Raw genomic sequence first — 5,711 nt, 5'->3', positions numbered from 1 at the left:
ACCAGGGATGTACTTCTGAGGCTGTATAAGGCTCTGGTCAGACCCCATTTGGAGTATTGTGAGCAGTTTTGGGCCCCGTATCTAAGGAAGGATGTGCTGGCCTTGGAAAGGGTCCAGAGGAGGTTCACAAGAATGATCCCTGGAATGAAGAACTTGTCGTATGAGGAACATTTGAGGACCCTGGGTCTGTACTCGTTGGAGTTTAGAAGGATGAGGGGGGATCTTATTGAAACTTACAAGATACTGTGAGGCCTGGATAGAGTGGATGCGGAGAGGATACAGAGATACATAGAAGATAGGAGCAGGTGGCGGCCTTTTGGCCCTTCGAGCCTACTCCACCATTCATCACGATCATGGCTGATCATCCAACTCAATAGCCTAATCCTGCTTTCTCCCCATAGCCTTTGATCCCATTCTCCCCGAGTGCTATATCCAGCCGCCTCTTGAATATATTCAATGTTTTAGCATCAACTACTTCCTGTGGTAATGAATTCCACAGGCTCACCATTCTTTGTGTGAAGAAATGTCTCCTTATCTCTGTCCGAAATGGTTTACCCTGAATCCTCAGGCTGTGACCCCTGGTTCTGGACACACCGATCATCGGTAACATCTTACCTGCATCTACCCTGTCTAGTCCTGTTAGAATTTTATAAGTCTCTATGAGATCCCCCCTCATTCTTCTGAACTCCAGCGAAAACAATCCCAACCTAGTCAATCTCTCCTCATATGGCAGTCCCACCACCCTTGGAATCAGTCTGGTAAACCTTCGCTGCACTCCCTCGAGAGCAAGAACATCCTTCCTCAGAGAAGGAGACCAAGACTGCACACAATACTCCAGGTGTGGCCTCACCAAGGCCCTGCACAATTGCAGCAACAAAACCCTGCTTCTATACTCGAAACCTCTTGCAATGAAGGCCAACATACCATTTGCCTTCTTTACTGCCTGCTGCACCTGCATGCTTGCCTTCAGCGACTGGTGCACAAGCACACCCAGGTCCCGCTGCACACTCCCCTCTCCCAATTTACAACCGTTCAAGTAGTAATCTGCCTTCCTGTTTTTGCTTCCAAAATGAATAACCTCACACTTATCCAAATTATACTGCATCTGCCATTGGTTTGCCCACTCGCCCAACCTGTCCAAATCATGCTGTAGGATCCCTGCATCCTCGTCACAATTCACCCTCCCACCTGCTGCAAACTTTGAGATGTTACATTTTGTTCCCTCATCCAAATCATTCATATATATTGTGAATAGCTGGGGTCCCAGTACCGATCCTTGTGGTACCCCACTGGTTACTGCCTGCCAATTTGAAAAGGACCCATTAATCCCTACACTTTGTTCCCTCTCTGCCAACCAGTTTTCTATCCACCTCAATACATTTCCCCCAATCCCATGCGCTTTAATTTTACACAATAATCTCTGTTGTGGGACTTTGTCAAACGCCTTTTGAAAGTCCAAATATACCACATCGACTGGCTCCCCCTTGTCGACTATACTGGTTCCCTCTTCAAAGAATTCCAACAGATTTATAAATTCCTGACATCGGTAGTGGGGATTCAAGCATTTTCCCCACTACTGATGTTAGGCTTACTCCCTGCCTTCTCTCTACCTCCCTTTTTGAATATCGGAGTGACTTGAGCTACCCTCTAATCGGCAGGGACAGTTCCAGAGTCTATAGAATCCCGGAAGATGACCACCAATGCATCCACTATTTCCAGAGCCACCTCCTTAAGCACTCTGCGGTGCAGATTCTCAGGCCCTGGGGATTTATCCGTCTTCAATCCCATCAGTTTTCCCAGTACCATTTCTCTACTAATGTTGATCTCCCTCAGTTCCTCCCACTCACTAAACCTTTCATTCTCCAACATTTCTGGGATCTGATTTGTGTCCTCACTTGTGAAGACAGAACCAAAGTATATATTCAATTGCTCAGCCATTTCTTTGTCCCTTATTATGCATTGCCCTGTTTCTGTCTGTAGGGGGCCTACATTTCTCTTTACCAATCTCTTTCTCTTCACATATCTATAGAAACTCTTAGTGTCAGTCTTTATGTTCCCTGCAAGCTTCCTTTCGTACTGTACTTTCCCCATCTTAATCAATCTCTTGGTCCTTCTTTGCTGAATTCTAAACTGCTCCCAATCCTCAGACCTATTATTTTTCTTGGCCAATCTGTATGCTTCTTCCTTGTATCAGATACTATTTCTAATTTCCTTTGTAAGCCATGGATTGGCCCTCTTACCCCCTTTGCTTTTGTGCCAGACAGGAATGAACAGTTGCTGTAGTTCCTCCATGCGTTCCTTGAATGTTTGCCATTGCCTATCCACTGTCATCCCTTTAAGTAACTCTCCCCTATCTATCAAGGCCAACTCACGCCTCATATCCTCATATTTCCCTTTATTAAGATTCAGCATCCTAGTCTCCGAATCAACGACTTCACTCTCCATCTTGATAAAAATATTCTATCATGTTATGGTCGCTTATCCCCAAGGGGTCTTGCACAGCCAGATTGGCAATGATTTCCCTCTCATTACACAGTACCCAGTCTAAGATGGCCTGCTCTCTAGTTGGTTCCTCCACACATTGAGAAAACCATCCCATATACACTCCAGGAATTACTCCTCTACGGCATTATGGCTAATTTGATGTTTCCACTTGTAGGAAAAACTAGAACCAGAGGACACCATCTCAGATAAAAGGGACGATCCTTTAAAACAGAGATGAGGAGGAATTTCTTCAGCCAGAGGGTAGTGAATCTGTGGAACTCTTTGCCGCAGTGGAGGCCAATTCACTGAGTGTCTTTAAGACAGAGATAGATAGGTTGTTGATTAATAAGGGGATCAGGGGTTATGGGGAGAAGGCAGGAGAATGGGGATGAGAAAATATCAGCCATGATTGAATGGCGGAGCAGACTCGATGGGCCAAGTGGCCTAATTCTGCTCCTATGTCTTATGATCTTATATTTGTGACAATTTTAAATTCACTATTGATTGTGTACTGTGTGTAGAGTAATACCCTCTGCCATAGATTGAAGAACTTTTCACTCTGTTGGCTGAAGGCCAACACTTCAATAAAATTGATCTCAGTCAAGCATATCTTCAAGTGAACGTGGATCAAAGTTCACAACAGTTCTTGATAATTGTGACACACAAAGGGTTACTTCATTAGAACATTACAGCGCAGTACAGGCCCTTCGGCCCTCAATGTTGCGCCGACCTGTGAAACCAATCTAAAGCCCATCTACAATATTCCCTTATCAATTAGAACATTGCAAAATCTGTGGAGATGCCAGGGATTGAACCCGGGACCTCATATATGCGAAGCATGCACTCTACCACTGAGCTACATCCCCTCCTGTTGTATTTCAATACAACAGACAATAATTTGGCATTACTTCAGCACCAGCATTGTTTCAGTGAGCAATGGATCAAATCTTAATGAGATTATGCATAGTCCAGTGCTGGTTACTGGGATGAATGAGGAAGAACATCTCTGGAATCTAGATGTCACATTCCTGAGATTAAAAAATTATGGATCAAGAGTCTGAAAAGACAAATGTGAATTTTGCAAATCTTCAGTTGAATATCTGAGTCATCTTATCGACGCCAAGGGACTGCATAAGTTGCCCTAGAAAGTCAAAGCCATTACCAAGGCACCCGCACCTCGAAATGTCAGCCAACTTCGATCTTTCTCAGGTTTACTAAATTACTACGGAAAGTTTGAGCCTAATCTGGAGACTATTCTAAAACCCTTACATAATCTACTGTGTCAAAATAAAAAGTGGAAATGGGTGGATCAATGTGGGAGAACATTCATGCAAACCAAAGAGGCTCTACTCAAGTCAGAAGTCCTGACACAAGTTGCTCCAAATTTCCCCCTGCAATTGGCATGTGACTGATCACCTTATGGGGTTGGAGTGGTGGTTTACCACATGATGCCCATAGTTGAAGAGAAGCAGAAAGCCTTTGCATCCACAACCTTAAATGAAGCCAAAAGTAATTATGTGCAGAGCGAGAAAGAAGCAGTAGGGATCATTTTTGGAATAAAATGGTTCTACCAATTCACTTTAGTGATGGACTATTGTCCATTGACAACTATTTTTGGACTTCATACCAGGATTCCACCATTGGCAGCAAGCAGAATACAGATACATGGTCAAGTACCGTCAGTCAATCCTTCATGGGAATGCAGATGGACTCTCCCGATTCTACTTACCAAACAGTTCTTTAAGCAAGTAGATAACACTCCTGTGACCACAGGACAGGTGAAGCAGCATACCTGAAGTGATCCACTACTGTTAGAGGTCGTGGACATGGTGCTTCAAGGCTTTCAGGAGCAAACCCTGAGCTAAAGCCATATAATAATAATAATCTTTATTGTCAAAAGTAGGCTTACATTGACACTGCAATGAAGTTACTGTGAAAAGCCCCTAGTCGCCACATTCCATCGCCTGTTCAGGTACACAGAGGGAGAACTCAGAATGTCCAAATTACCTAATCGCACGTCTATCGGGACTTGTGGGAGGAAGCCGGAGCACCCGGGGTAAACTCACACAGACACGGGGAGAACGTGCAGACTCCACACGGACAGTCGCCCAAGCCGGGAATCGAACCTGGGACCCTGGAGCTGTGAAGCAACAATGCTAACCTTCCCCTGTGGTTGTCCCCCTCTCGAACAGGTACCCTTGGATGCTGTCGGGGGGGATAGCCTATCAGGGGAAAACAGCAGCAGCCAGAGCAGTGGCACCACGGCTGGCTCTGATGTTCAGAAGAGAGGGTCAAAGCGCAGAAGAGCAATAGTAATAGGGGACTCTATAGTCAGGGGCACAGATAGGCGCTTCTGTGGGTGTGAAAGAGACTCCAGGATGATATGTTGTCTCCCTGGTGCCAGGGTTCAGGATGTCTCCGAACGGGTAGAGGGCATCCTGAAGGGAGAGGGCAAACAGGCAGAGGTCGTTGTACATATTGGTACTAACGACATAGGCAGGAAGGGGCATGAGGTCCTGCAGCAGGAGTTCAGGGAGCTTGGCAGAAAGTTAAAAGACAGGACCTCTAGGGTTGTAATCTCGGGATTACTCCCTGTGCCACGTGCCAGTGAGGCTAGAAATAGGAAGATAGAGCAGCTAAACACGTGGCTAAACAGCTGGTGTAGGAGGGAGGGTTTCCGTTATCTGGACCACTGGGTGCTCTTCCGGGGGAGGTGTGACCTATATAAGAAGGACAGGTTGCATCTAAACTGGAGAGGCATAAATATCCTGGCCGCGAGGTTTGCTAGTGTCACACGGGAGGGTTTAAACTAGTATGGCAGGGTGGTGGGCTCGGGAGCAGTAGGTCAGAAGGTGAGAGCATTGAGGGAGAACTAGGGAATAGGGACAGTGTGGCTCTGAGGCAGAGCAGCCAGGGAGAAGTTGTTGAACACAGCGGGTCTGGTGGCCTGAAGTGCATATGTTTTAATGCAAGAAGTATTACAGGTAAGGCAGACTCTGATGTTGTTGCCATTACAGAGACCTGGTTGAAGGAAGGGCAGGATTGGCAGCTAAACGTTCCAGGATTTAGATGTTTCAGGCGGGATAGAGGGGGATGTAAAAGGGGTGGCGGAGTTGCGCTACTGGTTAGGGAGGATATCACCGCTGTACTGCGGGATGACACCTCAGAGGCAGTGAGGCTATATGGGTAGAGATCAGGAATAAGAAGGGTGCAGTCACAATGTTGGG

At 46.1% G+C, this 5,711-nt stretch overlaps 1 non-coding gene across 1 annotated transcript; it reads right to left on the bottom strand.

The window, feature by feature from the left end:
* Positions 1-3,278: 3,278 nt before the first annotated feature.
* Positions 3,279-3,350, bottom strand: trnaa-cgc (transfer RNA alanine (anticodon CGC)). Its single transcript has one exon. It is a non-coding gene; the product is annotated as a tRNA-Ala (tRNA).
* Positions 3,351-5,711: the final 2,361 nt, after the last annotated feature.

This window comes from Scyliorhinus torazame, chromosome 2 (genome assembly GCF_047496885.1).
Source record: "Scyliorhinus torazame isolate Kashiwa2021f chromosome 2, sScyTor2.1, whole genome shotgun sequence".
Classification (NCBI taxonomy): Eukaryota; Metazoa; Chordata; class Chondrichthyes; order Carcharhiniformes; family Scyliorhinidae; genus Scyliorhinus; species Scyliorhinus torazame.
Note: the sequence above shows the minus strand (reverse complement) of the source record. Positions and strands in the feature narration are given on the sequence as shown.